The sequence below is a fragment of the Felis catus genome, chromosome B1, assembly GCF_018350175.1.
Source record: "Felis catus isolate Fca126 chromosome B1, F.catus_Fca126_mat1.0, whole genome shotgun sequence".
Taxonomy (NCBI): domain Eukaryota; kingdom Metazoa; phylum Chordata; class Mammalia; order Carnivora; family Felidae; genus Felis; species Felis catus.
The window spans coordinates 11,099,261-11,114,105 of record NC_058371.1 but is presented as its reverse complement, the minus strand read 5'-3'; the positions used below and the strand labels follow the sequence as shown (position 1 = coordinate 11,114,105).

The window sequence follows — 14,845 nt, the reverse complement described above, 5'->3', positions numbered from 1 at the left end:
ACACACACACACACACACACACATATATATATATACACATATATATATACACACACATATATATATTACACAAAATTTATATATAATATATAAATAATATAATTATAGATATATATATAATATGTGGTATGCTAAATGTAATTGTTTTTGGTATGTTCCATATTTTTTACTTAGCACAATGCATTGGCTTCCTGGAAAGAGCAATCATATTAAATCATATTCAAACAGCAATCATATTAAATCAGAAACTCATTTTTCCCAAGGTTCACTGTACTCAGGTAAAGCTATGTTAATATAAAATGTTACAGAGGTTGTATATTTTGGAGAAAACCCGTGAATATTTAGGAAGCCCTCACGACTTATCAAAAGTCTCTTTCGGGGGAAATACTCGTGAAGTCTTTTTGAACCAGTCATTTATTACACCTATGTTAGAGTATATTTGTTTCCTTTCATTCGTGAAATTTTTGGTTAGTGTAGTAAATTAGACACAGGCATCTAGTCATCTATAGGTGGTTTCTGCTTTTCTCTCATACATTCTGAAGACTTGGCTAAATGCTGGAGAGTAGAAATGTGTTCCACCACCCAGGGCTCAGAGCTTCATGGACAGAACTGTAACAGCTAATCTAAGCTCTTGTTACTTCAGGGAAGGACTAATAGTACAGGCTTCTGAGCTGATACCACATAGACAGATGCCAGAATCAGAGCAATTTTAGAATAATTTTACACAGGTGCTGAGGATTTTATAAAAGCGGACTAGAGAATCGATATGTATTAGAACAAAAATCAGTTAAATAGAATGAATTGATAAAGAACAGTTAACTATAATTATTTGTTTAGAATATTGTTGATATCTTGAAGGTTCTCCTCCCCGCACCTCCCCCACCTTGTAATTCTCCCTTCTTTCTCCCTTCCTTATTCGTATGCCGTCTTTATTTTAATTACTCAGAATACAGGAACAGATGTTCTTACTGACTTTTTTTCACTTTTAACGGCAGTAGTTATTTAAATAGGACAACCAAACTAAGTTCTCCCTAAAAATAAATTAGGACACAGTTTTATGAATCAGTTGCTGAAATGGTGTTTGAATTTTCTGGTGTGTCGTATTTGAAAAAAAATTTTACTTATTTAATGAGATATGGCAAGCACAACACTGAGGAACGTGGATTGCACTATTTTTCTGGAACCAAGGCCTAGGAAGCAGTACTAAAAAACTGTTAACAGTTCTATAACAATGTCCCTTTAGAGGTGATAAAAGGAGGAAGTCACTTACTATCAGTGAGTTACCTAGAAAATTTTGGAGAGAGCAGTTCAACTGTTTTTATTGATATTGCAAATAACACCTGAAAATGAATATCTGAGATTCAGTATCCTAAACATGTAATATAAGAGCAAGTAACAATACAACTACAATAATTTCATCAAGTCATAAAGCATATTAAAAACATAATCCTAGGGGCGCCTGGGTGGCTCAGTCAGTTAAGCGTCCGACTTCGGCTCAGGTCACAATCTCACGGTCCATGAGTTTGAGCCCCGCGTCGGGCTCTGTGCTGACTGCTCAGAGCCTGGAGCCTGTTTCAGATTCTGTGTCTCCCTCTCTCTCTGACCCTCCCCCGTTCATGCTCTGTCTCTCTCTGTCTCAAAAATAAATAAATGTTAAAAAAAAATAATCCTAGATCCCTTTCAAAATTATTACATGCAAATTAACTTTATGGTCTTAGTAGTTAATCAACACTGTATGACTTGATTTGTATATCACATAATAAGGTGAGTTAACCAGCACCTTCTGCTGCCACCAGGTATTTTGTTTAAAAAAGTCTTTGAAGATTTTATTTATTTATATTTTAAAGAATTGTTATATTTATTTTTGAGAGAGAGAAAAAGAGACAGAGTGTGAGTGGGGGAGGGGCAGAGAGAGAGGGAGACACAGAATCAGAAGCAGGCTCCAGGCTCTGAGCTGTCAGCACAGAGCCCGACAGGGACTTGACCCATGAACCATGAGATCATGACCTAAGCTAAAGTCACATACTCAACTGACTGAGCCAACCAGGTGCCCATGTGGAGATTTTCTTAAATCACTGTGTGTGGCTCACTATTAGAGGAAAAAAATAAGTGTCTGAAGCTTGGATATAAGAAAAGAATGACTATGTCATTTCATGTCCTTGCCTAACAAGCCAATCCAAATACGATCTCATTCTCTATAGGTATGTAGCTTTGCTTTACTTATTATTTACTATTGATTACTTCAATTTACAGCTCTGTAAGGATAGAGGTTAATTTGTTGAAAATAGGTAACAATGTAATAGATTTTCCTCCGAGAGCAATGTAAATGAATTTTGTTCTGCAATCATGCAAAGGGCTTCTGTGCAAAAAAAAAAAAAAAAAAAAAAAAAAAAAAAAAAAAAAAATCAGAACTGAGTTATAATTGTATTGCTCTATAGAACATTATTCAGTTTTGTATGCAGATTCACAATTTTATTCCAATTTTCTTCTTTTCAGTAATTATATACACATCTGTATCTCCTGTCCTTCTTTTTAAAAAATTTTTTTTTTCAACGTTTATTTATTTTTCGGACAGAGAGAGACAGAGCATGAACGGGGGAGGGGCAGAGAGAGAGGGAGACACAGAATCGGAAACAGGCTCCAGGCTCTGAGCCATCAGCCCAGAGCCTGACGCGGGGCTCGAACTCACGGACCGTGAGATCGTGACCTGGGTGAAGTCGGACGCTTAACCGACTGCGCCACCCAGGCGCCCCGATTCTTTTTAAAATGACTGTTGGGAGGAAGGTACAGATATTCCTCAATATCCCTGCCCCCACAGATATGTGGCCTCTTCCATCATCAGATTCCCTATCAAAGTGGCCCATGTTTTATAACTGATAAACTCTGACACGTCATTATCGTCCAAAGTCCGTGGTTTACATTAGGGTTCATTCTTGGTTTTGTACATTTTATGGGTTCCAACAAATAATGACACATGTCCACCATTATAATATCAAACAGTTTCACTACTTTAACGTTTATTTATTTTTGGGGGGACAGAGAGAGACAGAGCGTGAACTGGGGAGGGGCAGAGAGAGGGAGACACAGAATCGGAAACAGGCTCCAGGCTCTGAGCCATCAGCCCAGAGCCCGACGCGGGGCTCGAACTCACGGACCGCGAGATCGTGACCTGGCTGAAGTCGGACGCTTAACTGACTGCGCCACCCAGGCGCCCCTCACTACTTTAAAAAAAACTCTCTGTGCTCTGTTCATCCCTCACTTCCTTACCCTAGGCAATCACTGATCATTTTACTGGCTCCATAGTTTTGTCTTTTCCAGAATGTCATATGGTTGGAATCATACAGTACAAAGCTTTTATATATTGGCTTCTTTTACTTAGTGATATGCATTTAAGTTTCTTCCATGTCTTGTCATCGCCTGATACCTCATCTCTTTTCAGTGAAAAATAATATTCCATTGTCTGAATATACCCCAGTTTGCTTAGCATTTCATCTACTGGAGGGCATCTTGGTTACTTCCAAGTTTTGGAAGTTATGGATAGAAATTCTATAAATATCCAAACCTCCTATAAATATTCATGTATAGGATTTTGTGTGGACATAAGTTTTCAGTACATTTGGGTAAATACCAAGGAGTATGAATGCTGGATCATATGATAAAAGTATGCTTAGTTTTTAAGACATCTCCAAACTGCCTTCCAAAGTGGCTGTGCCATTTACAATTCCCACCAGCAACGTATGAGACTCCCTGTTGCTCTGCATCCTTGATGGTGTTCTGAGTCTTGGCCATTCTAGTAAGTACACGGTGGTATCTCACTGTTTTAATTTGCAATTCCCTGATGACATATGATGTGGAATCACTTGTTATATGCTTATTTGCCAACTGATTAACTTCCTTGGTGAGGTGTCTGGTAAGGTCTTTGACCCACTTTGTTATTAGGTTTGTGTTTTCTTATCACTGAGGTTTTTTTTTTTTTTTAAGTTTATTTATTTATTTTAAAAGAGAGAGCTTGCACACATGATCCAGTGGGGGAGGGGCAAAGAGAGAGGAAGGGAAAGAATGCCAAGCAGGCTCTATGCTGTCAACACACAGCCCAACACAGGGCTCAGTCTCAGGAACTGAAGGGATATGACCTGATATGAAATCGACGGTTAGAGGCTTAATCAACTGAGCCACCCAGACACCCCTCCTATTGCTGAATTTTAAGAATCTTTTTGTATATTTTGAATTATAGTACTTTATCACATATATCTCTTGTAAATATTCACTCCAAGCTGGCTATCTTTTCATTCTCTTGATAGCATATTTCACCAAGAAGTTTTTAATTTCAATGCCATTGCAGTCTAACTTGTCTAAATTTTCTATCATTTTTTTCTTATAGGAGTACTTCTAGTTTTGCATTCTACATTTAGGTCTATGATACATTTTGAGTTAATCCTTGTGAATATTGTGAGGTCTGTGTCTAGATTTACTATTTTTGTATATGGATGATTTATTTCAGTATGATTTGTTGAAAACACAGTCTTTGCTCCATTTTATTGCCTTTGTTCCTTTGTCAAAAATCAGTTGATGTATTTCTGTGGGTCTACTTCTGGTCCTTCTATTCTAGTTCATTGATCTTTTGTCTGTTCTCTCACCAGTAACATACTGGCTTGATTACTGTAGCTTCACAGCAAACTGAAGTCAGGTAGACTCGGTCCTCCAGCTTTGTTCTCCTTCAACACTGTGTTGGCTCTTCTGGATCTTTTGACTCTCCCTAAAAACTTCACAATCATTTTGTCAATATCGACAAAATAACTTGGTGGGATTTTGATCGAGCCTGCATCTGTCAACCAAGTTGGGAAGAACTGACATCTTGACAATATACAGTCTTTCTTTTATTTTAAATTTTTTTAATGTTTATTTATTTTTGAGAGAGAGCATGCGCACACATGCGTGAACGCGCGCGCGTGCGCACACACACACACACACACACACACACACGAGTGGGGGAGGGACAGAGAGATGGAGACAGAGGATACAAAGCAGGCTCCATGCTGTGAGCACAGAGCCCAATTCTGGCTCAAACTCACAAACTGTGATAATGATCTGGGCCATAATCAAGAATTGGGCACTTAACCAACTGAGCCACCCAGGCACCCTAGCAATATACAGTATTCTTATTTGAATATGAACTATCTCTCCATTTACTTGGTTCAATTTCTTATCATTTTGTAATTTTTCACAAAAACTTCATATTTTGTAGGACTTACACCTAAGTTTTGCATTTTGGGGAATACTAATTTAAATGGTATTGTGTTTTTTAATTTCAAACTTGACTTGTTCATTTCTGGTACACAGGAAACCTAGTGATATTTGCATATTAACCTTTTATCCTACAACTCTGCAATAATAACATAATAGTTCCAGGAGGTTTATTTTATTTTTATTAATTATTTCAGATTTTCAACACTGGTCAATACATCGTCTGTGAACAAAGAGTTTTTTCTTTCCTGATATGTACACCTTTTATTTTTCTTGTTTTATTGCATTAGTTGCTATTTCCAGTATGATGGTGAAAGGCAGTGAGAACCCTAGTAGGAAAGTTTTGAGATTCTTACCATTATGTATGATGTTAGCTACAGGTTTTTTTGTAAATATTCTTTATCAAGTTGAGGAAATTCTCCACTATCCACACTTTGCGGACAGATTTTATCATGACTGGATGTTAGATTTTGTCAAATGCTTCTCTGCATCTATTGATATGATCATGTGATTTTTCTTCTTTAGCCAGTTGGAGTGATGAATTGCATTAATTGACTTAGTAATACTGAACCAAGCTTCCATACTTATCATAAATTTCACTTGGTCGTATAGTTATTTTTATAAATTGTTGGATTTGATTTGCTAATCTTTTTGTTAAGTATTTTTGCAACTATGCCCATGAGAGATATTGGCTTGTAGTTTTCTTGAGATGCCTTTGTCTGGTTTTGAGATTAGGACAAAGCTGACCTCATAGAAAGAGTTAGGGAATATTCACTATTTCTGTCTTCTGAGAGAGATTGTAGAGAAATCGTTTATTTTCTTCCTTGAATATTTGGTAGAATTTGCTAGTGAACTCTTCTGGGCCTGGTGCTTTCTCTTTTGCAAGCTTATTAATTACTGATTCCACTTCTTTAATATAGGCCTGTTTGGATTGTCTGTTTCTTTTTGTAAGAATGGCATACTTTTTGAAAACACTTCATCATCCTGTTACCCTCTTTAATGAGTTAAATTCAATTTTTACATTGTTGTCACTTAAAAACAATTAGTGCCTTAGAAGATTTTTTTACGCTGATTTACTATAGTTCAATACTTGCTAACATGCTAATTTGTTAGTGCAGTTTGGAAAATGTGTAAGGTGTTCAATTAAACATTTAAAATGAAAAATAAATAAATAAATACAAATAAAATGAGACTAATTTTTTTTCAAATGTATTTAAAGGAAGTATTAATATTTGAGGTATTTATAAATTTTAAGAAAACAATTTACTCAGTGAACTTAAAACACTTAAACAAGAAATTTTAATTTTTGTATCTCTTTGTTACTTTACCATTGAGGGGCATTATTATCAGACTGAATGAGGACCAAAACCAATCCAAGGGACTTCAGTGAAGACAAACCAAATAACCCTGGGGTTTGCTACACACTGAGAAATTGTGAGCTAATTTTGCAGTGAGATTCTTAACCACGTTTATCTTATTTACTGTCTTCCTCATCATCACTCTATGCTCTTCTCTCTCAAATGGTCACCCCTATCTCTGTGATAGCTAATACATCTGCCTCCAAGACCCCTGTCCTCAATCATCACATAACACCCAGAATGCAGTCAAACAACTTCTATCTTAAACTCACTGCCCTAGCTATACCAGGACTCATGCCAAATGTTACATATGAAGCAATACATAAATTGAGGAACAACTCAGGAGGAGTAGCAAAAGGGCAAGACTAAAGTCCCCTCTAAACTTACCGCTTGGCAGAAGTGCCCTCTGCTTTCTCAGTCACATGATATTTCTATAGAATGTTGAGGTCAGCTGTTGACTTTTAGCCAAAGAATAAAACTTATCTACAATAGACTCCTGGTACTTCCTTGAGATACCAAACCATGTGCATATAATTATTCCACATAAAAATGTCTAAAAGAATACCTGTAACTTCAAAGGAAGAGGGTTCTCTTAGACTCCAGACTTTCAAAGTTTTGCCAGTTTCTAGCATCAAGAATGCACCCTTCAGTGGGTCAACACTTACCACGTTCACAAAGTCCAAACATGAATTTCTCTTCTGTTCATTCCCCTGAGTTGCAACTGACTCAATGACCAACTATTCTGGGTCTCACACTCTTCCCCCTTCTGAGACAGAAATCTTTGCCTCCAGTTTCCCTTTCCCTTATTCCATTTTTTCCCCTCTTGCACTACTGGCATGTGATTACTCATTTTATTTCTTCTACCCACTAGTAACCCTCCAAGGTACTCACATCTGAGTTATTTATTTGTTTCTTCGGTTTTTCCTGCATGATGATAACAGTGTATTAAAATTATAGTCTAGAATGCGATTCCGTGGTGATTTTCTTTTTCCCTCACTACCACCAAATTCTTCGTTGTTGTTTATTTTCAGATTTTTTGTTTGTTTCACTCATATTTCTTCCCACATGCTCTGGAGATAGTTTGTAATTTGGCCCAGACTCAGGGCTTCATGGAAGACCCTGAAGATAGACACTAATATAGCCACCCGTAATAACCCCAGACCACATCCTGTTTAGTATTTATTTCGTTCTGCATGTAAGTCCTCTGAGGTCAGAGGCCATGTATTCCGTTATTTTTATATCTCACACACTGCCTAACTTAGAGATTGGCACACACTAGGCAAATACAAGTCATACAATCAATGAATAATTGATTGATTCTGATGCTCTAATACACATCCATATTTGCTTCCGGGAAGTAGTTTAGTTGTTCAAGGATCAAGTTCTAGAATGAATAATTAATCATTTATCAAATGCCTCCAAAAGGCAAGGTCAAATGTGATAGAAAGGATGAAAGCCATTAGGAGATTGTTGATATGCACATTAATCCATTTCGGAAGTGTCAGTTTGCATTTGTTGGTGGTTAGTCTGCGGAGCACTGCAATTGCGGCTTTAGTAGAAGATGCACTTTTCAACACCTCATTACTAGAGACTAGATAGGAATAAAGCCCCCAAACACTATACTGTGTGAAATCATCCCACCCGGACATCCTGGAGCATCTTTTCTTGCTACTTACCTGTTTCAGGCGATTTTATACTTCCCATCTACAGTGCAGCTTGCTTGTTGTGTCCAGATATTTATTCTCCCCCTTTTTTTTTTCCATGATAATAGTTGTTTAAGCTGAACACTGAGCCGGCCAGAAACTGCAACATTATCCATAGGCCTCTGGAGCCAAGTATTTCCTATGAATAAGTTATGCAAATGACATTTAATGCAAGTGAAATACACATCTCCTGAATTGTATTCTTAAAAGTAAGGGCTGTTTCCCTTGTCCTTTTTCTGCTGGCTGAAATGCAGAATTGTTGGGTTTGCCATCCTGCACAATGGCTTGGAGAGAAACAACACAGGAATGATGGACCACTAAGAAGATGATTGGTCCTTGGACGAATTTTTCAAATAGAGCCTTTATAACAGCCTGCATCTCCTATCTTTGGAGAGTTAGATAACTTTTTCTCTCCCTCATTCTCTCTCTATATATTCTCTCTCACTTGAGAAAATTAGAGAGAAAGAGGGAAAAACTAAACAACAAATCCTATTTTGTCTAAGCCATTACGGATACTAATGTGTCTAATAATAAGCAAACATTATCTACAATTATGAAACAAATGTATTTAAAGACCACCAAGGATGGTTCCTGAATCCCATGATTATTTATAAGCATGAGGTGCTCTAATGATTGAACCAAGATGTCACCATGTTCAAATTTCTGAGAGTTTATGATAAAAAAATATATATCTTGTATAATAGTTTTTCTCATCAAAAAGGAGTCAAGTCTTCTTAAATACAAAATATTTCTAACCCCTTGTAAAATGTATTGGAGACAATCAAAATCCATGGTTCTTTCCAGCATAATGACATAGAAATTTATTTATTCAAGTGGTATTTGCCACTGTCCACTGACATATATATATACATTTTTTTTTACCCATACCTTGTCAGTTGTTTTCATTTTCAGCAAAGGTCTGTTGATAGATGATCTCTGTGGTGGACTTGATGAATCAGGGGCAGAGATATCAGAAGCAGTATCTGCACAGTTCTAGAAATTGAACAACCTAATTGGCTAAACTGTATTTTCTAGATGCATGTTACTTTAGGGATCAAATCTGCCCTCTCCTGTGAGCTGCTTGGTAGAATTATCATTCAGGAGAACTGAATGCTCTAAGAAGATAGTTCCACAATGGGGTCACCTGACTGAAAATGAATACAGCTTATTTCTTCCTCTGTTCCAGTTGGTTGGTTTCTCAGTTCAGTGCTTTCTAAGTCTGCTTAGAGAAGGAAAGAAAAAAGCATTTGCTGAATGTAATTAAGGTCGTATCATGATGGCTTTGAATATTAAAAAAATACCCAGTTCAGATCATTTTAAACTTTTTTTTTAATTATTAATTTAGTCACTCTGATTTAAAAACAACTCCACAAGTCATTTCACTAACAGGCCAGATCGTAAATTTGTTTCTAAATGTCTTTATGACCCCAGAAAGCAGAGATGAATTGAGCTGGCTTAATTGGCTGAAACCCCGTTGAAATGTAATGTGGGTGATTTAATCAGCCTATGGCACTAATGGAGTTAAGTACTTTGTCCACTAGGAAACTGTCTGATCTTTCACTGAGCTTCTAAGTGCCTGCTTATTGCTATAGAGAAGGTGTTTTCTTTTGTAGCTTGCATGTGGCCTTGCAAGGTAGACTAAAGGGCAGAAAACAGTTTAGAGCATATATTTTAAAAATGGAGCTGTGGCAGTTTTTTTTAATCAACACTGTAATTTGGGGGAAAGAATTGAATTGCATCTTATTCGTTATTGCAGAATACTTTCTGAGCCAGTCTATTCCAGTTGCTCCTAAGCCACCTGTTGGCCTTGAACAAATGCAGCCCACTTAGCACCAACCTCCTTATTTATTTAAAAAAACATTGTTAACGTTTATTTATTTTTGAGAGAGAGACAGAGAGACAGAGAGACAGAGAGACAGAGACAGAGCATGAACAGGGGAGGGGCAGAGAGAGAGGCAGACAAAGTGAGATCTTGACCTGTGAGACCATGACCTGAGCCGAAGTCGGACACTCAACCGACTGAGCCACCCAGGCGCCCCAGCACCAATCTCTTTAATCATTCAAGCTATTTGTTGACCAGTGGAAGAGGGAGGAAGGCAAACATTTAAAAAAGTAAAACAAGAATCATTTGTTTCCTAACTTGTCTAAAAGTGGGGCAGGATACCCTATCAGGAGCTGATATTGCATCTCTAAATCCAGATGGCCTGTGGTCACACCGTGCTAGTGCCTGTTCCTTCTCTAACACTTCCTGATTGTGTCATCCTGGGTGAATTACTTAACCTGGTAATACCACTGGATCCTGGATCATTGCTGGGTTTCACAGCACGATCTAAACATCAATTTGTGTATTGCAGCTGCGATGCTGAACTCTTACTACTTCCCAAACCATCGCTCCTAGACCCACTACTCCTGCTCCAGGTGGTTCATCTCCTCCAAGGCTGGTCCATTAAGAATAGTGATTTGGGGTGCCTGGGTGCATCCGTTGGTTGAACTTCCGACTGTTGATTTCAGCTCAGGCCATAATCCCAGGGCTGTGGGATCAAGCCCCACATCAGACTCCACGCTGAGAATGGAGCCTGCTTAAGATTTTCTCTCACTCTTCCCCTCTCCCTCTCTCTCTCTCTCTCTCAAGAAAAAAAAAGAAAAAGAAAAAGAAAATTTGAAAAAATAAAAATACTGACTTCACTTCTTGGAAGTTCTTTTCTTCTTAAAATCCATTGGGGAAATTGACATATGTATAATCTCCCTTAGTAATTAGAAGTGTGTTATAATATAAAACAAAGTTATTGTTTTTTTTTTTTTTTTTCCTGGCCAGCATTGCAGACCAGTACACATTTATCTCTTGTTAATTGTTAAACCAAAATATTCACTATGGACTGCTTTTCCTTTATGATGGGAGGCAATCCTAACTATATTCCATAGAAAAATTTCCAAACAGGGGCACATGGGTGGCTCAGTATCTGACAGGAGCATCTGACACTTGATTTCAGGTCAGGTCATGATCGCATGGATTTGAGTTTGAGCCCCGCGTTGGGCTCTGTGCTGATGGTGCAGAGCCTACTTGGGATTCTATCTCTCTCTCTCAAAATAAACAAATAAACTTAATAAAAAAGATAGAAAAATTTCCACAGGACATTGCTTTACCTTTTTCTGTCCTCCTCATTTTTGTAACCATAAACATATTTTAAATATCTTAAACACCCATGATTATTTTTACATGTGAGTTTTAAACTGACTGTGAATAAAATCTAGCAGCATTACAATTGTCAAACAGAAAATAACTTAACTGTCCTTCTTTATAAATTATTGCTATTTTTGCATGAGAGCTATGAAAATATGATTTTTTTAAGTGAAGAGAAATGCCGCATTCTGGCTGACACAGCAGTAGCCAATTCTCCTTGCTTGACCCTGCTGGCTGTGTCTGTGTGAAGAGCCGGAGGCCAATATGTGCTGATGTGGCACCTGCTCCAGGCCAGGCACAGGATGGCAGCACCTTGTACATCTTTCAACACAGATGTGCTGGAATTCCTAGTACTGCTCACGTCATCCATTTCACACCCCTGAACTCAGATTTTTGGGAAATTCTGATACCCGTTCCAACCCAGAACCTCAAACACATTCTCAGTCCCAAAAGCTGAGCAAGATCGACTTTAAAAACTGAAAAATGGCACAATTTTAGATACTCACACTTGAGTTAGTGGGTTTAAAATGTGGGTTATATACCTTTGCCTCTTCTTCTGTTTTCAGATGCTTTTGTTTGGCAACTTAGGTGTTAGCCTGGGATCAGGGAGATTCATAGTTACATACAGATAGAGTTACATTTGACGGGACAATGCGATGGCCTCTAAAAATAGGATACGTGAAACAGGAGATGAACTTGCGGAGGGGTGGTTGAAAACTGTAGAAAAGTGAATTTTAAGTATAGACAAATTTTAGATTAATCTGTTTGGGGGAAGGCAAAGGCTGAAGAAAATGTGAATAAATAGCTTAAGCCAAGTGAACTGTAACACGTGACTTATTTTATATTGCCGTCATAAAGCATGGAATTGTCAGTTTCTCCCATTGTTCTTTCCATTTTATAGATGATTAGCCACTTGTTTTCCCTGCTTTTCAGCCAGTAAGATTTTTTTTTTAAATTTTTTTTCCACGTTTATTTATTTTTGGGACAGAGTGACAGAGCATGAATGGGGGAGGGGCAGAGAGAGAGGGAGACACAGAATCGGAAACAGGCTCCAGGCTCTGAGCCATCAGCCCAGAGCCTGACGCGGGGCTCGAACTCACGGACCGCGAGATTGTGACCTGGCTGAAGTCGGACGCTTAACCGACTGCGCCACCCAGGCGCCCCGCCAGTAAGATTTTTATACTGTTAACATTCTTCTGGTATACTAAGTGGTTTTATGGAGGTCACTTTTGAAATATAACTGACAAACTTTATTGAGAATTGAGAATTTGTTTTGTGCCAGCAAAGTTGCTAAGTATTTAAGTGTAGTACCTTATTGGCTCTTTACAACAACTCCATACCTTAACTACTATTTTATAGATGAGGGAATGAAGACTTTGAGAAATTAATTGACTTGGAAATGTCACAGAGTCAATAATTTCAAAACTAGGATTCAAATCCAATAATTTACGCTTTTTTCAATGTCCATACGTTGCATAACTTTGTAAACTGCCAGTCTACATATTCTCAGTGGAAGAGAGACTTGATGTTTGATTTCCCCAGATAATAAATATTATACAAATATTCAAGAATAGAATATTTGTATGCCTCTGAAAATATTTCATTTTCATTACTCACTTTGGTCAATTTGTGTGTAGATACAGCGTGTGGTTTTATGCATACTGGCTTCAGTTATTCATGGAAAGATGATAGCTTAATCCAATCCAATCAGCAAATATCTATCCATAGTAGTGAATCAGATCCTGCTTTTCATTAACAAAATGAAGAAAAATTCCTAACATCCCGATTAAAGGTTAATTTGTATTTTTACATGTTAAAATATTTGTGAATGATGAAACAGCTTGTAGACATATTACATATTTGTGCAAAAGACTAATATGAGAATCCAATAATCCTCTTTTTTTCAAAAATACTGAACAATATTTCTTTTCTAATAGATTTTTCCCCAAATTGATTGATATTTGATGTAACTTTGTGGACACTACAGACATTGAACGTTTTTGTGTTTCTCTGCAGACATGTAGATTTTATTCTTATCTACTGAAATCATGAACATTACCCTAACAATGATTCCAAAAGAAATTACTCTGAATACTAAAATGGATTTTAAAGCAGTTCAGTTTAACTGACTTCAACAAACATTATTAAAGACCAAGAAACATTATATAAAACATTATTAACATTATGATATTACAAAAATGTACATACTGCTTTCTTCTTTAAAAACTTATGTTAGTTTTATAGATTGGACAAACTATAATGCGTCTGAATTCCACACCACATTGAATTTTAATTTGCAGTGTAGCTTCTGACAAATAAATTAGCCTCACCTCCTTCATCTCATCATCTGACCTCTAAGGTCGTTTCTAATTTTAAAAAAAATGAGGTGAAACTCTAAAATAATTGATGAGAAGATTCTTCCCCATGGATTTATCAATGTGATAGTTATTCCATTATTTTTAATGCAAACCTTAAAACCAGTACTGTAAATCATACACCATATTTTGCAAAAGTATCTAGAAAAACTTAAAACTTCAGAAGTAAATGCCGAATTTAATTACTACACTTTTTTTCACCTGTAGATAAAATGCTTCCTTTTGTCAGATCAGTTCATATTTAGTGTAGATATCTACAATACTCTTTTCAAATTAATCTTCATTGATTTTTATAGGAAACAGTTCACAAAAATAGTGATCTTGACACTAGGTTCCTTTCCTAATTACGTTCATTTTTATATTGATGCAATGTATATTTTAAGTATAATCAACACAAGATATTAACTATCCTATGTTCATTGGATTACATACTCATCTATTAAAATTGAGTGATACAAAATGAAGTTAATACTTTTTTAAAAGCTTTTACCTTTCCTTCCTGCTTCAAAGTACATGTAAATTAAATGAACAGTAAAGTGTTTAGGACATTTATATTAGGTTTACAGACACTTTTAAGGAAGTACGTTTCTTTTTCAGAAAGAACATTAAACTTCCCTCAGGAACAACCATAGTAGTAGAGTGACATTTCCCAATCTATGTGATTCAGAAGCTCGCAGGAAAAGGATGTGTCTCTGAGTATCGCTGGTCTTCAGGATGTACTTTTTCCCATATTTCTTCTGGTTAATTTTTAGCACATGCACATTTTGCTATTTCCTTATTATTGTCAGTGACCCATATTTAGAAATAAATAAGAGCCACAGATTTTTATTTTCCATTTAACTAATAATATTCATTTTTTTCTTCCCTCCTTTTTTCCAAAAGACTTAATAGGTTTTTGCTTATATTTCTATTCTAAGGAACTAATTCAAGCTTAAGAGAAAGTTTTGATAATACTCAGTGGAAAAACAAAATTCAAGTTATATA

The 14,845-nt window shown here is 36.6% G+C and overlaps 1 long non-coding RNA gene across 9 annotated transcripts in view; it reads right to left on the bottom strand.

The window, feature by feature from the left end:
* LOC123385164 overlaps positions 1–10,202 on the bottom strand; it is a 56,609-nt gene extending 46,407 nt beyond the window's left edge. For 3 of the 9 annotated variants that reach the window (XR_006597310.1, XR_006597313.1, XR_006597315.1), the window contains exons 1-2: positions 9,194–10,191; positions 8,279–8,444 (exon numbers count right to left, since the gene is read on the bottom strand). This is a non-coding gene — a long non-coding RNA (uncharacterized LOC123385164). Of the gene's footprint in view, positions 1–8,278; positions 8,445–9,193 lie in introns of all 9 variants that reach the window. The other 6 variants (XR_006597312.1, XR_006597317.1, XR_006597318.1 and 3 more) reach the window with 5 other exon arrangements.
* Positions 10,203–14,845: the final 4,643 nt, after the last annotated feature.